Genomic DNA, 23,690 nt, shown 5'->3' with positions numbered 1-23,690 from the left:
GAGAGGTGGCGGCAACATGAGTACTTCAATGGTGACGTTGCAAGCACCGAAGGTGACAGATCTAGGAGTACGTACGCAGGACGATAGATTTCCAGCCTCTGACTTCCAAGAGATTGAGGTTAGCCGGTTGTTAAACAACAAAGCCGCTGAAGCAGATGAACTACCAAGCGAGCTTCTAAAATAGGCGGAGAAGCTTTGGTGAGAGCACTACACTGGGCCATTACAAAGATTTGGGAGGAGGAAGTATTACCGGAGGAATGGATGGAAGGTATCGTGTGTCCCATCTACAAAAAGGGCGACAACTTGGATTGCGGGAACACTACTGAGCGCTGCTCTCAAGATACTCTCTCTAATTTTATGCCGCCGTCTATCACCAATTGCAAGAGAGTTCGTGGGGCAATATCAGGCTGGATTCATGGGTGAACGCGCTACAACGGACCAGATGTTCGCCATCCGCCAGATGTTGCAGAAATACCACGAATACAACGTGCCCACACATCACTTGTTCATCGATTTCAAATCGGCGTATAATACAATCGATCGAGAACAGCTATGGCAGATTATGATACGGATTCCCGGACAAACTGATACGATTAATCAAGGCGACGATGGTTCTTGTGATGTGCGTAGTTCGAGTATCAGGGACACTCTCGAGTCTCGCAGAGGGTTACGGCATGGTGCTGGTCTTTCGTGCTTGCTGTTCAACATTGCGTTAGAAGGTACAATAAGGAGAGTGGGGATAAACACGAGTGGGATGATTTTCACGAAGTCCATTCAGACGCTTGGTTTCTCTGATGATATTGATATTAAAGTGAGTGAAGCCTGGCGAATCAGATTAGTCATTACTGTGTCGAAGGCAAAATACATAATGGCAAAGGGCTCCAGGGAGGAATCACCGCACCCGTGTCCCCGAATTTGCATCGACGGTGATGAAATTGAGGCGGTTAAAGAATTCGTGTACTTGGGCTCACTGGTGACCGCCGACAACGACACCAGCAGAGAAATTCAGAGACGCATTGTGGCAGGAAATCGAGATTACTTTGAACTCCGCAGAACTCTACGATCGAATAAAGTTCGCCGTCACACAAAGCAAACTATCTACAATACGCTGCTTATACCGGTAGTCCTCTATGGGTACGAAGCATGGACCCTACGTGCAGAGGGCCAACGCGCCCTTGGAGTTTTCGAACGGATGGTGCTGCGTACAATCTACGGCGGAGTGCAGATGGAAGACGGGACTTGGAGAAGGCGGATGAACCATGAACTGTGTGGTGACGTGCGTCTTACTCAATACAATACACTCATGCGTGCGCACGCCTGTCCGACGACAACAGGGTATGCTCTGCCGCGCAGCAGAATGATTAGTCTATTATGCACCTTTGTGCTCATCACACGCGGTTACCACAAGTGGCAACGAGGGTGAAAAAAAAAGAAATTGAATGATTTGCAATTGAATTTAATTGAGTTTATTGCGTTTGGAAAAATCACTGGATGCGTTAGTGAATTGAAATTTTATTGTTGTGTTCTGTGTTTTGAGAATTATGTTAGAAGAAGTTGAAGAAAATAGTGAAATGTTGAAAGGAATAAATCCGTGTGCCGATCAAACATCAATGTGTTTCCTTTGATTGATGATTTCAGAAAAAAAAAATAATAAAGCGTGAAAGAAATATGCAATTTTTGCTAATCAAATATGTGCTATTTGAAGAAGCCAAGGCTTTTATTTCATAGCGGGGCTGCAGAGTGAAATGTGCATGAAAAGAAAGGGGAGACGCCGCTTGAAAAGCGAGCGCTTTGTGCGGAGATGATGACCTTGAATCATTGTGCTCTGGGTGCGGTGTCGAAGAGAAGCGTTTTATCGTTAGTGTGTGGCATTGAACGAACGGTGCTACTGCTATCATGCGTGTTTGCTAATCATTGCAAAACAATGAGAGTCTAATGGAGGTGTGGAAGAGATACTTTGAGTGCGTGAGATCCGTGTTTGGTGCAAAACATGTCACTACTACAAGCAAAGCGAGCTCCCATAAGAACGTGTGTCAAATAGTGACGTCACTATTTGTGTTTACATTTTTCTTTGTTTACTAATACATAGCCATCTCTTCTTCTTCCCCACCTGTAATATACTCTCATTGGTTGCAAAATGATATTGATTCCGATGGGGCGGCGTGTATTGAGAGAGTGGCAAAGAGATGCCGCGTTGGTTTGATTTATACATGCTGACGCGAAAAAAAAGTTTGTTAGCGTATACAGGAGGTATGAAGGCGACGTCATGTAAGTACTAATTGATGAATGTTTGACTGTAACTAAAGGCACTCCACAACAAATATTGCGTGTTATTTGATAAGGCGTTTGGAATGAAAAAGTTTTGGAAATATGAGAGTGAGGTGCTGAGCTTCGTACTGGTTAGGGCTGCAAAGTGGTTTCGTGAAAAGTACGCAAATACCTAAACATTGAATTTGGTTGGAATGAGAAAATTGGTAGGAAGTGGACGCAATCAAAGCATAACAACGTGATTTAATTATCGTAAAATTCCGATAGTATCGTTTCGTGATTAAATTCACTCAAACCGGTTTTTGTATATTATGATTCTTATGAGCTTAAATTCGCTGGATAAATGTGATTAAATTCACTAAATAATAGTTGCTATCAGGCATACCCACAAAATACCCCAGCCGTTGTAGTCTGCCAGCATCTGGATGCTGCATGCATAGTATAACGGCGGGACTTTTCCCAAACATAGCACTGATTTACGTGACATAGGTATTAGATGCTGGGGTATCTTAAAGCCTGTCTAGGCTCGCAGTTTCTTCTGAAGCCCATTGTACGCACAACTTCTTTTCGGAATAAGGGTTTTATTGGAAGTTCTGGGACTGGGTTGACAGTGAGGACTCGGTATCAACGAAAGAACACAGAATGTTTTAGGCCGATGACATAGTAAGGCGGCGCGTGAAGCGATGCGCAACGCGTTTGTCGATCAGCTTTCATACACGCGTCGAGCAACGCGAAGCATGACACAGTGACGCGTCTTGTGACGCGTATCCGAAGCGAAATTATCGATGCCCAGCAGGGAAGTTTAAAAACGACTCTGGCCCAGCATCATAATTACAACCATCAGCATAATGAGAACGCTCAATCCACGACCAAACTCACACCTGACCCATTCCGTCGTGACGAATTCACTCAAACAGCACACACCACACACCAGGCGCACAGAATCATGAGACGGTCCTAGCAACCATCAGTTCCCCGTACAGCAACTTGTGCATGCACGCGCGTGAAAGCACTCGACGGAATGGTTTGACGCAGCTGCCGACGCTGTGATTCGCGTTCACTCTGACTGGTCAACGCGTCTCACCATGTGTTTTGCACTGGCGCTTACAGAAACTGTTCGAACGCAAACGCGTTGCACTGCGCTTCGCATCACGCAACTCTCTACTATGTCACCGCCGTTATTATAATGACTGCTTCGCAGGAGAGCTTGATTGGGAATGACTTATTTTTCTACAACGATCGTACACGTCAAGTTATCACCGCCTACTACTTCAACACCCCCTCTCGATCGTTGGGTCATGTAGCTGCAGCGTAAACGATTCAAAGAAAACGTCGGTTCACGGATGGTTGCTGTTGGATCCCTCCAGTATGGTCGATGAAGCCAACTTGCGGTGCGAACCTCGGAAAGTACATGCTGATCACAACAAACCTCATCAATCCAGGAATTGCTTGTTGATCGTGAGTTTCTTAAGGATTCCTCTGCACCTGCATATTCTGCTTGTAGCACCTCTTTCGGTCCAGGTTCCTCTCGAATCCAATACCGTTTCTCCATACCATTTCTCTGCTGTCCGCCCGTGTCGACATCAGCGTTTGCCGCATGGAATGATGATGCATCTGTAGAATCAGAGAAACCAGCAGCAGAGGGTATTCCGAATCTAGTTGAACGATTTGGGAACTCACCTAGAGGCACGCGTTCCCGTTCGCTACGCCTCGTGTTTGACTCCAAGCAGTCGTCACGTTTTTTCTGCAAAGGGAGCGCCTTACGGGTTTCTTCTTTCTTCCACCTTTCCAATTGATCCATCTCATTGATTTCTTCAACGGATTGTTCACCAGCGTCTTCAATATCGCGTTCTCGAAGAATTTTCGGGATTTCTGCTTCCCCCTCTGGATCAGTTGGCCTTTTCCGTTCTTCAAAATTTCTTCTAATTTGAGGCCGATGCTGCCACCGATTGTTTGCTTCTACCGCCCGAATTTTCAACTCCAACTCGTAAGAACTTCCATTCAGATGCGCTTCGCCAAGTACTTCATCGTTGAGCTTGAACTGCGCACGTCGTCCAGAGAATAACAGGTCGATGCCAGCTTGCGCTAACTTCCTCACTGATAGCAGGTTCATTCGCAATTCCGGAACGACAATCACATTCGTCATACGAAATTCAACACCTCTTTTTGATAATCCGGTGAACTCTCCAATGTACTCTCCTTTCAGCAATACACCGTCTTTGGCCACGTCTACAAAGATTGGATCCTTCAGCTTCCGCACATCTTTCAGATAACTCACATTTTTGATAAAATGGTTGCTGCTTCCTGAATCCACGCAAAAACGTATTGATCCAGTATCCGACGAACTTTCAGCACGAGTTGCCATGAACGTAACTGCCTTTCTATTCGCTGAACCACGCACTGAATGATTCTCACAGTCTTCAAATTCGTCCCTGCGGCAATCCTTCTTCATATGTCCTGACTGTCCGCAACGATGGCACTTACCCGCAAACTTCTTTGGCTCACGCTTCTTCCAACCTCCGAGAAATGCCGCACCAAAATCCTTAATTGAATCATCTTGCCGATCCATCCGCTTCGCTTCTTCGGCCAGCAATCGCTGTTTGACTACTTCCAACGATAGATCCTTTTCTGCAAGGTTTTCAAGGGCCGTTACCAACGCATCGTAGCTATCCGGTAATGTCAAAAACAACTGTGCCACCAAATCATTTTCATCCATTTTGGCACCCGCAGACTTCAGTTGACGAACAAGATCATCAAATGTTTGTAAATGGCTTCGCATCGACGAACCTTCTCTCATCCGTAGTCTTGCCAACTGCTTCCTCAACAGGGTCTGACTGGACACGGAGCGTTTGGCAAATGTGTCTTCTAAGGCCTTCCACATCGCCCAGGCTGTTTCTTCGCAGGAGAGCTTGATTGGGAATGACTTATTTTTCTACAACGATCGTACACGTCAAGTTATCACCGCCTACTACTTCAACAGGTTTGGAAAAAAAAGATGATGTCAGAGATGCTTAAAAAAATAAATAAATAAAGAATAATAATAAGTGGAAATCGCGAAAAAGACTATCATCTTATTTCATTAAACTGCGGTTCTTTAGACAATGTGTACAAACAGAGTTACTTTATCTATGTAGGCCTTCTGGAGACGCCTGTTTACTCTGATAGATACTGTGTCGCGCAATGGTACGTTAAGATATGATTTATTTAAAATATTTTGTTGTACATCAAATTTTGTAAACTCTTTTGGGCCAACTATTTGCGCCCTATCACTCGATCTCAAGCTGCAGCTCTGTTTCGTCTGGGGTGGATTGTACTCCGGCAAACTTGTGACCTGCTGTGTACACCGTCCAGTTTCAGACACTTTCATGATGTTTGGTTCACCGTAGAGTGCAGAGAACTCGTGATTTATTCGTTGCTGCCACACATCGTTCCCCCGCAAACCGCCGAAGCCCACCTTAGTACGACATCCGGCAGAAACTTGCTGGCTCGTCTCGAACATGGTTTCTGTCCGGTGTCCATAGAGACCGGTCTAATTCATCTATTCGAAAGTATCCCCGTCTATCATAACATTGTTGCCAGGGCTTGTCCTACGTCATTCAGTTTCAGTTTACCAGCATATACTTTGTTTTGGTCGTATTCACCATTAGTTCGACGTTTGGTGCTTCGCGTTTCAGTCGGGTGTACAGCTCTGTCACTGTTCAGGCAATAACATTCATGTCATCCACAAAGCACACAAACTGACCGGACTTCGTAAGCATCATAACCAAGCTGATGGGCTCAGTTTATTACACCTTCCAGAGCGATGTTCAGTCAGAAAGGTCTCCGCGATTTACCCGAAGCATTTACGGAATTGTGTACACCGTCTGTCTGTCGCTGATTTGGTCAGTCTGATCAATTTCCCGAGAAAGCCGTTCGCTTCCATCATTTTCCATAGCGATATGCGGTCGATGATGTCATATGCTAATTTGGAATCGAATACATTCATGATATTTCAGTATGCTACTTCGCGCTGACGTTGTATTGGTGGAAAGAACATAAGAGATAGATGACGCAATGCAGCATTTCATAATCAATCGTGGAATGGAAAATGTAGCTGTTCGATCCGCATCTTCTTAGTGATCTCCGGAATGTATCAGAAGATATGACCTTGGGTAGGATAACATTGATTAGGCTGTACTATTGGCTAAGTATGCAGCTCTTTTTGCAGTCACTGCCATCGACTCACCATAGGCAGGGAGGACCTTGTGAGGACCACAAACACCAATTCTATGTTGGATGATCTTTCTTGGTTGTCGACTTCCGTTCTACAGCATTGTCCTCTATACATAGATCGCTGGTTCTGCGAATCAATGTGATGATTATCATTAGATTCTGAAACGTGATTAAATTCACTGGATGCAAAGACTGATGTGACTGCATTCATCGAACGAACATAGAGAGAATTGTGATTTAATTCACTGGAAAGCTACTGGAAAAGATATGATTCAATTCACTGGTAATGTGGAGATTCCTCTACAAGAAGATTTGTGATTTAATTCACTGATAGTGTGGTGAAAAGGATTTGGTTGAGTCAATGTAAGCGCGTGAAAGAAATTGTGATTTAATTCACTGACTAACTGACTGACTGATAGTGTACCTATATAGAAAGTTGTGATTAAATTCGCTAACTTCAGAGAATGAATAAAAGTGTAGTAAAAAAAAAACCTGAATGTACTCACTGAAAGTATATAGACGAAACTGTGATTAACTTCATTAAGAAAATTGTGATCACTTGCATATACGAAAAGAAAAGTAATCGTCTAGGTATTCGAATTTTGCATTATATTTGTAGTCCGGCTGCGGTGCATCACGTTGGCAATAGATCGCTGGCGTAGTGTACGGTTTGGATAAAAAAAAACCCTAATGCCAAAGGAGGGTTAGCATGCATTCGTTCCTTAACTATTTCATGGGGGTAATTCAGCTATATAAAGAAAAGTGAAATGTTTTAAGCAATCAAAAAAAAAAAACAGAACAGAAATAGACATGATCAGCTAACATTGTGTAAAAACTAAAAAAAAAAAGTTGAGATAACGCTGTGTTGTCTGTCATCTTGGGCTTGAGAGTGTTACAACTGGCATTATCTAAACAAAACAAAAACACAGTAAAGAAAGATAAAAAAAAACACACACACACAATTTGTAACATTTTCTAAGGTATTCGACAGAACTAAACGATTTCACGTAAAAATCAATAATAATAATCACATCCATGTTTGGCACATGTAAAGCTTTAACCTTATAATTGTATAATGCCGTAAGAACAAAGTCATCATAATTTTCAAACAACCGTCTTTTATTTTGCCTTACCAGCGAACAGAATCCATTCTTTGGGTAGTAAATAATTGTACTGCAACGAATAAATCCTGACTGTGTTGTAAGTAATGTCGTCAATCAAGTGATATAATGATAAAGGCTTGGCGGTACATCAACAGGCACTTTTGAAGAGATGAAACGTTTGGGTGTTCATCCGTGAGAGTATTTAGGAACTGTGATTAACCCTAAAAGGGATACCTTCATTGCCTCAGTTTCGTCACCTCGCTGAGTGTGTTCCATCAAAGACGAGCTCTGAAAGGCGCCTGGGGTCCAATGGACCCCAGGTATCCCTTTTAGGGTTAAATTCACTTAAAGAGAGAGTATGCTGTGATTAGATTCACTGATACTGTAAAGGAAGGGCTATGGCACAGGTGTTGGAAGAATGATGAAGAACCATGGAAAAATGCCGCAAAATGCCATGAACACGGTGTTTTTGGGTTGAAACGTATTTAAGTGAGCCTTATGTTTCGGATGACTGAAAGCAGTTTGTCAACACTGATTCTGCATGGCAAATTAAAAGTTGAATGAACAAAATTATAAATTATCAGTAACGAACAACCTACCCGGTAAGATAGAATTTGCTGTTCATTGGAAATTGAAAACAATAACGAGAATCGAACAAAGTGTTCATCAATCTTCTTACAATAGGTTCATACCTACTAGGTAAACTGATGGTGACCGATCAAGCGCAAGGTGTCATTTTCCAGAGCGGTAAAACTCCTGAAGAGGTTTTCAACAGTTACCGAATCCCAACCGTTAAATACTGTGCGGGAAAACTCCATCCGTCCGACAATCATTTTTCGATAAAACAACACTGGACAAAAAAAAAATGGCAATAATTGAGTCCAATAGGAAGGTCCTAAATGAGAGCGAAACGTCGGACAAGATTAAACAGCTGTATTTGAATCTTGTGAAAACTGAAAGAGCCGTTTTAAAGCTAAAATCTATCGCAGTCGAATTCAAAAATTGACCTACCTACTATCTACTCTGAGAAGCAAACGAACAGAAAAGTGAATAGTAATATTAGTTTGAACAAGTGACGTAAGTGAATGTTCTCTTTTTTGTTGGTTAAAATATGTGAGGTAACTCAACGATATGTGTATTATATGACTATCTACAAACTTAGAGGTGAATCTTCAGAACCTTTCGATTATTGTTCTCGTAATTAATTAGACCAGAGGATTTGTCGATTTTCAGACAATAGGTAATGAAGGAAGAGGCAGTAGTATTTAGTACAACGGAAGAAAAGAAAAGTTACACCAACATACTCATAAAATAATGCATATTTAACAAAAGTCCAGGAGCGTACTGTAGAGTGCTGAAAAATGCAATTATAAGAGATGCATGGAGTTCCGACATCTCTCGCTGTACTGATTTATTGTTGAAAAGCTTTATTAAGCCTCTGATTAATCGACATGCCGTTATGTTAATTAGAAGCTTGTTGATAGTACTCAATTATAGTGCTTCTTGTATAGTATAGACACATTTCAAAACAGTTTAAGCTTATTGACGAAAATTAGAATAAAGAAAGGGGGATGTGGTGACGTGTGTCTTACTCAATACAATACACTCATGCGTGCGCACGCCTGTCCGACGACAACAGCGTATGCTCTGCCGCGCAGCAGAATGATTAGTCTATTATGCACCTTTGTGCTCATCACACGCGGTTACCACAAACTGCATTAGTTGCTGAGAGAACCAACCATTGTCCACACCGTGAAAATTGGGAGACTACGGTAGGTGGGTCATGACGATGTCGGATGGGGATGTCGGATAGCAATATAATGGAGACGACTCTAAGGGGGGGGAAGTTATCTGTCTGGCTAAAGTCTACGCTCCTTACAAATTTCGAAAATGTTGTGTGGACATAAAACCTACGAGGAGGAGGGATGGTCTGAGATGGCCAAAAATAAGACTACGTAGTTTATGGATAGTGCCTTACATTTCATTTTTGATTTCGCAATGTTTTAGGAAAGGCGTAATAAAATCGAAACGAAAACCATGATAATATCGAGCGTGAATTTAACGAGTAGTGAATAAAATGGCTAGTGATAAAACCGAAACGCCACTGCACATTTAAACCATTGAGAACCTCTGTCTTGAACTGCCGCTGCATCTCATCGCAGCGGGTGGGTTGTCCCGACACTAATGAATATTAAACTAAGTGTAGTCATATTTAGGAGGATAGAAATACACGACCGTCTAAATCGTGCAGCAAAGCAACCGATTTCACCGACTTACCATCCCGGGTGGTGGCTCTTTTGCAGTCAACCTGCTCACTCATATAGTTACTGCTAAGGCGATATGTACGATATCAACAGCAGGCAGCCTAGCCAGGGTTCGGAGTCGTGTGTCGAAGAGTTATGGGTTGAGAACACATGCCAGAACTTAACTAGAAAGCGACGGCTTGCTGGGCAAAGAACAACGATGAGGAACTACCAGCTCGACTTCACCCAAGTTGGGCGCTTCATCCCGACGAGGAACCGATCTTATGCAGTATGCTTGAATGGAAGCCATTCTTTATGCTCCATTACATCATCGTGACAGGGGGACGGTATCCGGGAAGGTGACTAAACCAGTAGGGCGGAGCTTGTGTACTCTGCTTGAGCTGATAGTTGCTGAAGCTGGCAGGTACGAACCTGTGAGATGCAAACCCGAGCGCAGCCATGAAAGATAATCTTATCGTAATGAAATCAAATTGCATTTTTGGGAAGGAACGATTCAAATAGGATGTTTTTGTATAATACTACATGCGCAGTCTCTCAAATAAACTTTTGTGAATGATCCATGAAAGTCAATGACTACATTAACACATTCTCAAGATTTGTTACATCTTACATACTTACAGCGTAATATATCTTCAATTCGTCAATTTGTTATCATCTTCTGCTCGGGAAACGCTTCACCGGAGTGATTTGCTTCCTCCGCTGATGAAAAGGTATAAAAATTGTGAAGGCAAACCTGATGACGGGATTGTTACATTTTTGACGAATCACCTACCGGTGTTAGCTGAAAAGGCGCGGTAGACTTGGTCTGGCAACAGATCCATCCAAAAAAGAGAAAGAACCGACGACGGTGTCCGTGTGTGCTCTATATAATGTCAGGATAGGAAGTTACATGATGCTGTTGACAGACTCATTAGTATTCATGAGCGAGTGCAGCTAATTGTAATGAGTTTAACCCACTAGACTGAGCAACGCAACGGGAGGAAGTAGATGATGTGTGCATTATTATCATCTTTTATGAGTTGCGAAAACGATATTCAAGGCTATTTTCATTGTTACTACGTAGGAGGTATACCTTTTGCAACAGGTCTCTTTTGGTCACATAAAAGCTTATTAAAGAACTTTGGAAATTGAATGAATGACAAATAATTTACAATATCTTGAAGAAAAGGTTAAGCTCAATCTGAATATATTTTTTGCAATTTCTCATCGTAATAGGCTGTTTTACCTCACGCAAATCTGACAGGAAAAGGCCTACTTTCCCACACCAAACTAACAGTGCTGTAATGGTTCATTACAGCACTGATTTGCGTTGCGTAATGAACCATTACAGCACTGTTTTTAGTTTTGATCAACTTCTTGATGCTTTCTGGACGCAGTTTTGAAATATTGTGACAACTGCACAGTATAACCTGCTATGATCAGATTTTCTTAAACATAACTATGATCATCAGTGTGCAGTTTGATGCAAAAGTTTTGTTAAAAACTATCCTCAAGCGGTAAATTATGAACTTGCAAAAAACGTTGTACGCACTCGTGCTGTAAAAATCGTCATTCTGCACCTTGTTGCGTAAACTACTATTTTGCAATTTCTCATCGTAATAGGCTGTTTTACCTCACGCAAATCTGACAGGAAAAGGCCTAATTTCCCACACCTAATTAACAGTGCTGTAATGATTCATTACAGCACTGATTTGCGTTGCGTAATGAACCATTACAGCACTGTTTTCAGTTTTGGTCAACTTCTTGATGCTTTCTGGACGCCGTTTTGAAAAATTGTGGCAACTGCACAGTATAACCTGTTATGATCAGATTTTCTTAAACATTGGCTATGAACATCAGTGTGCAGTTTGATGAAAAAGTTTTGTTGAAAACTATCCTCAAGGGTAATTTATGAAATTGCAAAAAACGTTGTACGCAACTCGGTGCAGAACTTGATTTTTCCAGCACTCGTCGTAATTATCCAACTCGGCAAGCCTCGTTGGATAAATGTACGACTCGTGCTGTAAAAATCGTCATTCTGCACCTTGTTGCGTAAACTACTATTACTGTCAACCGTTGACGAACGAGAAGAATGCTATCAGGAGTCGAAACGTAACACGATGACACAGAGTATGATAACATTATATTGTGAAAGCAATATTTTACTATCGCCTGTTTTACACATATAAGCGTGATACTGGTGGTAGCCTCCTTTGGGTGAGGATTGCCAAAGGAATCCTTGCAAAATTCTTGGGCCAGTTGTTGGAGAAATTCCGTCAGAAATTTCTAGAGAAATCCCTACAAAAAATCTGGAGGAAATCCCTGGTGCAACTCCTGAAGGAATCCTAGGATGGACCCCAAAACAATTGTTGGAAAAAAGTATCTAGGCATTCCTGGGGGAATTTCTGAAGCAATCCCTTATCAAATTTTCGAAACAATCCCTGAAGGACTTACTAAAGGAACACCCTGAAAACATCCCTGAAAAACTTCAAGAGGAATCTCTGGAGGAGTTTCTGAAGAAATCCATGGATAGCTTCTTGATTCTGGATTTCTTGAAAAAATAAAAAGAATCTCAGGATACATTCCTGGAAGAATCGCATGAAGAATTTTTGAAGCAACTCGTTTGCATGAGCAGCTGGGGGATGCTTGAAGGAATTCATGTATGGACTCCTGAACAAATCCGTGGATGAACTCCTAAAGAATCTTTTGAAGAGATTTGGGAAATTATTTCTGGGTGACTTTTTGGAGAATGCCATGGCTCATGTCAAATTATCCTAGAGAATTCCAATTCAAATCACTGGAGTAGTTTCTCAAGCAATCCTTGAAATAATTATTAAGGCATGCAAGTGTTCCCGGAGGCATCCCTGAAGAAATTCTTTGGTGCATCCATGCAAAAGATGATGAAAGCATTTTGGAAATTTCTGAAGGAACTCCTGAATATTTTTTTGAAGACATCCCGCAAAGAATTCCTGAAGAAATTACAAGAGAAACTCCTGGAGTAATCACAGGAGGAATTTTTGGAGGAATCCCTGAAAGAATTTCTGGAATAATCCTAGGAATGATTCCTGGAGTAATGCGTGGAGGAATTCCTGAAGGAGTCTCTGATGGAATTCCTGGAGGAATTTCCGGAGGCATCTCTGGAGGAGTTTCTAATGGAATCCGTGGTGGAATTCCTGGATTCATTGATGAATTCCTGGAGTAATCTCTGGGAAGAAATCCTGCAGAAATCGCTGGATGTACTCTTGCAGAAACCCCTAAATGAATTATTGGAGAAGTCTCAGGCGAAATTACTGCAGGAATTCCTAATGGAATAATATAAATTTTTTAAGTTTTTTTTTATTTACATATGCGTAATTTTTATTTCTAAACTGAAGGTATTCCCAAATGAATCCTTGAATTCCAGGAGCTGTACCTGGAAGAATTCCTGGAGGAATTTCGGGAGGCATCGCTGGTAAAGGAATTCCTAGATAAAACTCTACAAGGATTTCTGGAGGAACTCCTGAAAGAATCCTTAGCGAGGAATCCCTGGATGAATCCCTAGAGGAATTCATTGAGGAATCCGTGGTGGAATTACTGGTGAAATTCTTGGAAAATCCCTAGAAGAATTTTAAGAGGAATCCATGTAGAAGCTAAATCCCTTGAGGTATTCCTTGAAAAATTTCTTGAGGAATCATGGAAGTAATTCATGGAGGGATCGCTTGAAAAATTTCCACAGGAGCTTCTGGAACAACCCTTGGAAAAATTATTAAAGAAATTTTTTAAGGATGCCAGGAGGAGTAATGCCTAGAGGAATTCTTAGAGGAATGACTGGAGGAATACTTGGAGGCATTTTTGAAGGAAGAAAAATAATAACGATTCATTACAGCACTAATTTGTGTTGCGTAATGAACCATTACAGCACTGTTTTTAGTTTTGTTGCGGGAGTTAGGGTGAAGGCAAATCCGATTCCGACAGCGTAATGCACGCTTCAAACTGTAATTATGAATTCAAGTGTTAGTATACAATTTTTTGGAACATATTCCCACTTACATTTCGGTAGGCCTTGCTGCTTCAATGTGAAAGTACAATTCAAACCTAACCTCGACTGTGTAACGCTACCTGGGCAAGTTATTCTATTAATTTTGGAAATACAACAAATTTTTAATATCTTACTTTTCACTTTTAAACGATCTGCGGACTGCGAATTTAGAATCTATACATGAACTGTGACACAATGAAATAATCGAATTCAGCAATCGGCGCACTCAAATCGGATAACTTTCTCAATCACTTCTATCACTAAACTGTTCACGTCTTGCTCGTATATCAGAACAATTGTGTTAGATTGACCGGAAACAGTTTATGACATTTCACGATGATAGCTGTCACTCGTATTGCAGCGGCACTTTGACAGCTTCTCGCTCCCTTCAGGAATACTAGATGACAGTGTGGCCAGCTTCTCGGTTTCTGCGACGACAAGTTTTGATCAACTTCTTGATGCTTTCTGGACGCAGGTTTGAAAAATTGTGACAACTGCACAGTATAACCTGCTATGATCAGACTTTCTTAAACATGGCTATGAACATCAGTGTGCAGTTTGATGTAAAAGTTTTCTTAAAAACTATCCTCAAGTGGTAATTTATGATATTGCAAAAAACGTTGTACGCATCTCGGTGCAGAACTCGATTTTTACAGCACTCGTCGTACTTACCCAACTCGGCAAGCCTCGTTGGATAAGTGTACAACTCGTGCTGTAAAAATCTTCATTCTGCACCTTGTTGCGTAAACTACTATTTCAAATTTTGCCTAGACATGGCAAAGTTAACTGCATCGCAAAGTTTATTGTATGTAAGCAACCATCATGCGCTTTATTTATTTGGCATAGTTTGTTCAATGGTCGTTACTTACAAAGAAGAAGTACCTGGAGGTATCGCTGGAGAAATTCCTGGGGGAATCGCTGCAGGAATTCCCGGATTGATCTCTGGAAGTATTTCTAGAGGAATCCCTGGAGCAATTTCTTGAGGAATCCCTACAAGAATTCCTAGAGGAGTTCCTTTTAGAGGAATTCCCGGAAAAAAAACCCTGGAGGTATTTCCTAGAGAGAAACCCCAAAAGGAATCCTAAAGAAATCCTAAGAAGAGTTCTTGTAGAAATCCCAGGAGGAAGTACTGTGGAAATCGCAGAATGAATTCTTGAAAAAATCCTGAAGAAATCCCTAGTGCAGGAACTTCTGAAAGAATCCCTGTAGTATTTCCTGAAAATATCCCTGGAGGAATTTCGGAAGATCCCCAGCAGGAATTCCGGAAGCAATATGTATAAAGGTAAATTCCTAAGGATATCTCTAAACAATTCCTGGAGAAGTTCCTGGATGAATTCCTTGAGAAGTTCCTGACAGAATTCCAGGAGGAATTCTTGAAGGAATCCCAAGAAGAGTTCCTGGAAGAGTTCCTTGGAGGAATTTTTAGAACAGTCCCTGGAGCTGGTAACTGGTAAGAATACTATATAGAATTCCCGAGAAAATCCCTGGAGGAATTCTTGGATGAATAACTGGAAGAATGTTTTAACTGGAGGGATTTCTGAATAAATTCCTGGAATACAATCTGTAGGTATCCCTAGAAAAACAATCTGAAGGAATCCATAGAAATAGTAATTTTTGGACGAATTATTGCAGGCATGCTTGGATGAATACCTTAAGGACTTTTGCAGAGAATTTCGAAGGGAATCCCTGGATGAATTCCTGATGGAATCCTTAAAAAAAGCACTGAAACAATCGCTGGAAAAACCTTTTAAGATAGCCCAGGAGAAATTCTTGGAGGACGAATGTCTGATGAAACCCTAACAGAAATTCTAGAAGGAATATCTGGAGGAATCCATGATTAAGGGAAAATTCCTGCAGGAATTCTTCGATGCATTTCTGCAGAAGTATGTGTAAGAATTTTTGAAGGAATCGTGGGAGGAATTCCTGATGCATTTATTGAAACAAGCCCTGAAACAATCACTATCGGCATTCCACAAGACGGCAATAGAGAAATTCACGGAGGAGAAATTCCTGGAGTAAAAATTCGTGAACTATGAGCTACTACACGCTAGTAGCATATAACACAGCGTAACAAAAATTAACTTTTGGTCTGTCTCAAGAGCAAACTTATGTGTCTGTGACAGATTTTGTGTCACTGAATCCGAATCCGTGCTCAGATTTGCTCTAGCACGTCACAATTTTGAGCTATACCTCAATTTATAGGGCAAAATGTGCGATTTTGGGCTATTTTGATTGCCAGCCATTAAGCATGGAAATATTTTTTTTTAACCAATCATAGAATAATTACACTAGTTTACAGCATTTTTGAACTCGGTAAGTTGATGATCGTTTTTGGTGTAGAATCATGCCCTGAATTCGAAAACGCGAAGGAAAAAAATTACAGTAGAGCGGAAATTTTTTCGACTTTCCATACAAGGTTGATGATTTGAAATCGATTTTTGTTCTGTTTTTAGGCAATGTCGCTCACTTCAAACATCTCAGTCTCCGTAATCAATGCTCCGATTTAGCTAATTTTTTTACTGTAACTCGCCTACATATGATATGTCAAATAAACGTTGAGAAAGAATTTTTAAATTGTTTTTTTCTCATTGAAAAAAATACATTTCTTCATATATTTTTGGAAATTTTGCTAAAATTTAAGGAGATCGTCCCCAAAACTCGCAAACATCTTGAATTTCATCAATCTGACGCAAAACCTGTATTCAGATGATCGAATGGTATTTTATTCAGCTTTTAATTTATGGGAAAAGATTGAAAATTGGTTGAACAAAACGCAAGATATTTGAATTTTATTAAATTCTATATTTTAAAAAGTTGTAAAACTCGATATTGAGCTAAAACTCAAAAACTGTTCTACTTTAAATTTTTTGAAGCATGGATTCGAAATCAGCGCCAAATTATGCTTCAAAAATTTTGATCGTTGACAGTAGTTCACGACTTTCGTTTTATTTTGTAAACTAGTGTAAACTAATTAGTGAATTAACATTTAAATTAACAACTCACGCAAAATATTTCGTTTTACCAAATCGAATTTGATAGTTTTAAGCGATTTATGTTAGGTACGATGTTTCCCATACTAGTCACCCTCCAAAAGTTGCATGCAATTTTTCATACTGACATAAATTGCATAAATCTATCAAATTTTATGTGGTAAAACGAAATATTTTGTATGAGTCATTAATTTAGATGTTAATTGACCAATTTATCCTTTGATTGCCTTAAAAATATACTTCCATGCTTTATGGCAGTCAAAAAAGCCCAAAATCGCACATTTTGCCATATCAATTGATTGACGGATTCGGATTCAGCGGTCCAAAATCTGTCAGAGACACATAGGTTTGCTCTTGAGACAAAAAAATGATGCGCTGTGTCAATTTTTTAGAACAGCTTACCTATTTCTTGAGAGATTTTTTCTACATTTCTGAATTATTGGTACCGAATCTTGAGTTGACTCGAACTACAAAATATATTGCGGCCAGGAGGCGCAACGCCCTTTCTGCCCCCCCTCTGACTACATCCTTGTTCAGATCAACGACGGAACAGATGTTTTCCGGATGACAAATTCCCTGACAATCTCACATATTTCAGAACAGTTTACACAAATTCGGCGAAAAGAGCCATCTTAGACCATGGCTTTCCAGTGAAACTAATTAGGCTGATATATACAACGGCGCATGATTTAAAATCAAGTGTACTTTTGATGGATTGAAGCAGGGTGCTGCATTTTCAAATTTACTGTTTAACCCTAAAAGGGATACCTTCATGGCCTCAGTTTCGTCACCTCGCTGAGTGTGTCCCTTTTAGGGTTAACATTGCGCTCGTAGAAGCAATTCTGTGATCTGGAGTGATTGAGAATAACGTAAATTTATCTCTCAAATTGTTAATATTTAACACACTTCTTATTACAAGTTTTCAGTATGTTTCCTAGGTTATAAGTAGCACATCATTTAAGTGAATGCAAATTTCAACAAAGTGCCCTTAATGAGCACGTACTCTGGCAACACATTTGCCATCCCGTAATCGTAATGTAATGAAATTTGGACAAATGGCGTTGCAAAACGGCCATCCCAAAGGCACCTTTCCAGAGTATGCCCAACCCAGCTTACAGCCAGCATCCTATTTATACTCGGTAGCGCATGCTTTTGTATGCAAATTACCATCCGCTATCATTATCCTGGATAGCGTTAATTTCGGTGTCAACAACAGATAAAAGTTTAAATTTTATTCGACCTGTGTGTGTCGCTCGTTGCTATATGTTGCGTTGGTTGGTTGGGGGTCATCGGTCACCCAACGGTCAAATCAGTAAATCGCGCCTGCAATTGGCGCGACCAACCCCTTATAATCTGTTGCAACTGAAATGTGCGTCAATGCCATTCGGTGAGCATTTCTGGCTGGTTACTGGCTACCGTTGACTACCTTCGGCTAAATGTAGATTAATGCGTTTCCAGTGATGGCTTACCGAGTTGGAATAAATTCGAATGAATAATTTAAATTGATGAAATGCCCGCGGCTTACTCATTGGCTATCGTTCCAGCTGGATGGAGGCACGATTTTCGGTGTAATTAATTGCGTTGAAAGGAATTTCTCTCTTCTCTTAGAATTATTTGCTGGTTGATTGCCTGCTTTGTTCTTCAAGGATTTAACTTACTAATTCATTTGCAATTCATCAATATCTTTCGAACACAGGTTACGCATTTTCGTATCTAAGGTCAGAGACATTTCCCAAGTAACACCCTTATCACGGAAGAGTCACGGCAGCACAAGTTTTTGTTGCGCATTAGTCGCTGTGACTTATTTCTAACAAATTAATACTAAATAGCTAGAAGTACGTCACTGTGACTTCTACGCAACAAAAACCTGCACCGCCGTGTCTTTTCTGGGACAAGTGTGTTGCTTGGGTTAGCCAAGGACTTCTTTAGGATAAGAGAGAAACACTAGTTCTTTTTCTGGATGCAATTATTCAACTGACTAGGCTAGCTGCCGAGTGCTATATTTATTCAGAACTCATTACAATCGAATACGTGCTTACCGCACAACACTTGTATGATATACACAGATCGAAAAAAGAGTGTAAAATTCTATGACATATGATGCACATAATTGGAGCGTGGGATATCATAAAAGTTTACATGACATATCATGTAATGTTCATGAAATATCATGTAAACTTCCATTATATGTCATGTAATTCAGCATGACTCTGAGAGTTTACATGACATATAACACAAATTTACATGATATATCATGTAAACTATCACAACATTAAGTTTACATGAGTAAAATGAAGTTTACATGACGTGTAAATCTCATTATTTTTATCTGTGTACTATACCGTCGTGCGGGGCTTCTTTATACACTTTTTTATGGTTTTTCAACTTTATGACGTTATAATTCCCAGAGTAGTGAATGAATTTCCACAATTTTTACACATAATAATCGTGAATATGGATGTAGGATGCATGCGAAATTTTAACTAAATCCATCAATTAACAAAAAAGTTGTTCATACACCAATCGGACACATCTCATATAGTACCGGAGGGGGGCTATTTTGGACATTCATAATTAAAACAGAACCGCAGTTAAAATTCCAGGTTTATTTAGCATACTACTTTGTGCCATATTTTTATGATTTATTCGATGTTTTTTCGCCTCCTGACAAGCAATAAAGGGTTTGTTTGAAAAACAATTTCAACCAAATGAAGGGGAAAATATTTCGTCATAATAACCCCAAAAACATCGAACAGATTTGAACCATATTTTGAATTCAAAAAACCCATATTTAAAAATTCCCAAAGTAGCCTCGCATTTCAAAAGTAGCTTCGCACGACGGTACAGAGCTGGTCATTTCATAAAAACCACATTTCTCATCCCATTTAATGATTCTGAACGCATTACAATGCAAAACTTCTTTTCGCCAAATTCATCTAGCAACAACAAATTCATCTTAACAAATTCAGATCTAACATTTCAATAATTCTAACTCGACTGTGTTCTTCGACGTTTATCATCAGAGGTATTCGAAAAGCCCTTAGGCTGGATCAGATTTTCTAGGAGCCTTTGGGACCTTCTTACCACCAGTGAGTGTTGTGACACCTTCGTTCCCCGCTGTTTTCCTTTCGACCTCTAATGCACGTAGACGCTTCCTCGCTGCCAAACCTTCTTCCTCGTATCCCTAGAATCCCTCCTCATTGGAAAGAGAACGTGATCGTTTGTTGTTCCTCCTGCACGGAGTAGTCAGATTTAGTGAAGCTGGTTGGGTCACAGTCGTATGAACCCCCAGTTGATCTCTGTGAGCCTTTGCCACTACGCTTCCAATTAGAATCTGTATCTTCCTCTGAAGAGTCTTCCAATTTCGTCTTGATACGGTCGAACATATCCTCAAGGTTTCCTTCAGATTCCTTTGCATCTGTGAATTTCACCGATGGTTTGCGCTGGTCGTTGTTGTTTAAATACATGCATTTCTTGATCACATGACCCCATTTTCCACAATAGTAGTAAACCAACTCAGTTCTTTGTCTGTCGGTGTAATTCCTATTCCTTGATACACTTCTTCATCTGCTTCTATAGTCGCTAGAACTTTTGTTCACAGGTCGAACACCATTCCAGTTCCGATCTCTACCCAGGGTCCTTTGGAATCGGTCATCAAAACGATCAACCCTCAGTGTTTCTAGGTTTAAAAGACGCATGTTCAAGGCGCGCTTTCATCGATCCGACTCCATTTGTTTGAACCTTATTCGAAATCATTTTGGCGCGCTCCCCAGCTGACTCATACATACATACATTATTTGTTCAACATCATTAAGACAAGACATAATCAACAATAGTACGCCACAATACTCGGTTTGTGGCTGCCGCTCTCCATCCTCGGTCGCGCCCAATGCTCGCCAAGTCACGCTCCACCTGGTCCGCCCATCGTGCTCTCTGCGCTCCACGCCTTCTTGTGCCAACCGGATCCGTTGCAAACACCAGCTTTGCAGGGTTGTTGTCCGGCATTCTTGCAACATGCCCTGCCCACCGTATCCTTCCGGCTTTGGCCACCTTCTGGATGCTGGGTTCGCCGTAAAGTGCAGCGAGCTCGTGGTTCATCCTTCTCCGCCACACACCGTTCTCCTGCACACCGCCGAAGATCGTTCTTAGCACGCGTCGCTCGAAAACTCCGAGTGCTTGTAGGTCCTCCTCGAGCATGGTCCATGTCTCGTGCCCGTAGAGGATCACCGGTCTTATTAACGTTTTGTACATGGTGCATTTGGTGCGTGGGTGAATCTTTTTCGACCGCAGTTTCTTCTAGAGCCCGTAGTAGGCCCGACTTCCGCTGATGATGCGCCTCCGAATTTCTCGGCTCACGTTGTTGTCAGCCGTCAGTAAGGATCCGAGGTAGACGAATTCCTTCACCACCTCGAAAGTATCCCCGTCTATCGTAACATTGCTACCCAGACGGATCCGGTCGTTTTCGGTTCCGCCTACCAGCATGTACTTTGTTTTTGAGGTATTCACCACCAGTCCGACCTTTGCTGCTTCGCGTTTCAGGCGGGTGTACAGTTCTGCCAACGTTCCAAATGTTCTAGCGATAATGTCCATGTCGTCCGCAAAGCACACAAATTGACCGGATTTTGTGAAAATCGTTCCCCGGCTGTTGAGCCCGGCTCGTCGCATCACACCTTCCAGCGCGATGTTGAAGAGTAGACATGAGAGTCCGTCACCTTGTCGCAGTCCCCGGCGAGATACGAATGAACTGGATAGTTCACCCGAAACCCTTACGCAGTTTTGCACACCGTCCATCGTTGCTTTAATCAGTCTAGTCAGCTTCCCAGGAAAGCCGTTTTCGTCCATGATTCTCCATAGCTCTGCGCGGTCGATACTATCGTATGCCGCTTTGAAGTCGATGAACAGGTGGTGCGTTGGGACCTGGTATTCACGGCATTTCTGGAGGATTTGCCGTACGGTAAAGATCTGGTCCGTTGTCGACCGGCCGTCGATGAAGCCGGCTTGATAACTTCCCACGAACTCATTTGTTTTAGGTGACAGACGACGGAAGATGATCTGGGATAGCACTTTGTAGGCAGCATTCAAAATAGTGATCGCCCTGAAGTTCTCACATTCCAAATGGTCGCCTTTCTTGTGAATGGGGCAGATTACCGCTTCCTTCCACTCCTCCAGTAGCTGTTCGGTTTCCCAGATCCTGACTATCAGCCGATGCAGACAGGTGGCCAACTTTTCTGGGCCCATCTTGATGAGTTCAGCTGCGATACCATCCTTACCAGCTGCTTTGTTGGTTTTGAGCTGGTGAATGGCATCCTCAACTTCCCTCAGCGTAGGAGTTGGTTCATTTCCGTCCTCCGCTGCACTGGCGTCGTCGTTCCTTCCGTTGCCGTGGGCTCCCGTGCCTACGTTCTCCACGCCGTTTAAGTGCTGATCGAAGTGCTGCTTCCACCTTTCGATCACCTCACGTCCGTTCGTCAAGAGGCCCCAGCTGACTCCCAGTTCACAATAATGCGTTCGGCCGTTGCCAAAGTCAATTTCTCCTCTCCCAATAACTTATGCTGCAAAGCCTCGTCATAAACACCCATCACCAATTTGTCTCGAATTGCAATATCTTTGAATCCATCAAAGTCATAAAATTCTGCCTGTAACTTTACCACCGCTGAAACGACGTGACAGAGGTGTTTCAAAACTGTCCCCCTTCAATTTAACGGTCGGCCAGCAAAGCGAGCTAATCCTTCTGTCAAATTAGCGCAGACGCGAACCATTTCCTATATGAATACACGGGGGTTTGGGATCAAGCTAGCAAATCAACGCGAACCGTTATAAAGGTGGCGATAGTGTTCGGCTATTTTTCATCATGGCGTCGAGGACAACACATTTGAATTTGTTTGTTCTAGCTGTCACGTCGGTTCATCGGTGACTTTACCTCTAGTACAAAATTTTCTGCAGATTCAAATTGTGCTTGAGTTCTATTGTAAAATTTGTATCGTTGAATCAAATCTGGCTCTTTCTTATCAAATCTCTCCTGCATTTTTTTTCTGATGATGTCGACATAGTGTAAGGTAGAGATACTGTTAGCTGGGTAAAGCAACTTCAGTTCTTCAAAAATAGCTGGTCCACTCTACGCAACGTGAAGAATAAGGATTTTTGTGACTCTTCTCACTTAGTTGTATTAAAAAAAACAGTCTTTCAGCATTAGTGAAAGACTTTCCACGCACATAGTGCTCAATTGATCCAACAATGTGTAACGTTTTGACGTTTTTATTTTTTTTAAGCAAAATTGTTTTTGCTTTAAGGTTAGTTTTTGGTAAATATTTTGTTTTAGTAATTAATGAACTGCATTGAAAAACGCTTTGACGTTTTTCTCTTTTTAAGTAAGATCACGCTTTGAATTCATTTACAGAAATATGCCATAAAATAATTATCGCTATAATTTTAAATTGTTTAGATTAGATTCGACATTCAAATTCGTCTTGACTTTGCTCGTTTGAATTAGAAACTAGAGCTATACGTGTATGTTGGTTTGTGTCTCGGCTAAACCAGCTGCTATAAAAATGACGTAGTGAGTGCAGTGATGGCTCCTAAATATACATAACTCTTGTAAACCATCTTGACGAACCTAGGAATGCGCCAATAATTTAGATCGCCATTCGAATTCTTCGTTGGCGCGATTATTCGAATAATAGGGGATTGTTTAAGAAGTTTATTTAAGGGAAAATTGACCAAAGCTCGAGCATTTCGTTCATCATAAGGCTGGTGTGTGGAAGTAATCGCGGTTTTTAAGTTTCGAAAAGTGAAGTAGTTTTTGATTAGTTTGTGCCCTTCGTTTGCGTACCGAAGGTAATTTTAGGTAGAAAAGTGA

The sequence above is a fragment of the Aedes albopictus genome, chromosome 3, assembly GCF_035046485.1.
Source record: "Aedes albopictus strain Foshan chromosome 3, AalbF5, whole genome shotgun sequence".
Classification (NCBI taxonomy): domain Eukaryota; kingdom Metazoa; phylum Arthropoda; class Insecta; order Diptera; family Culicidae; genus Aedes; species Aedes albopictus.
The sequence above is the reverse complement of the archived record's forward strand: the minus strand, read 5'-3'. Positions refer to the sequence as shown.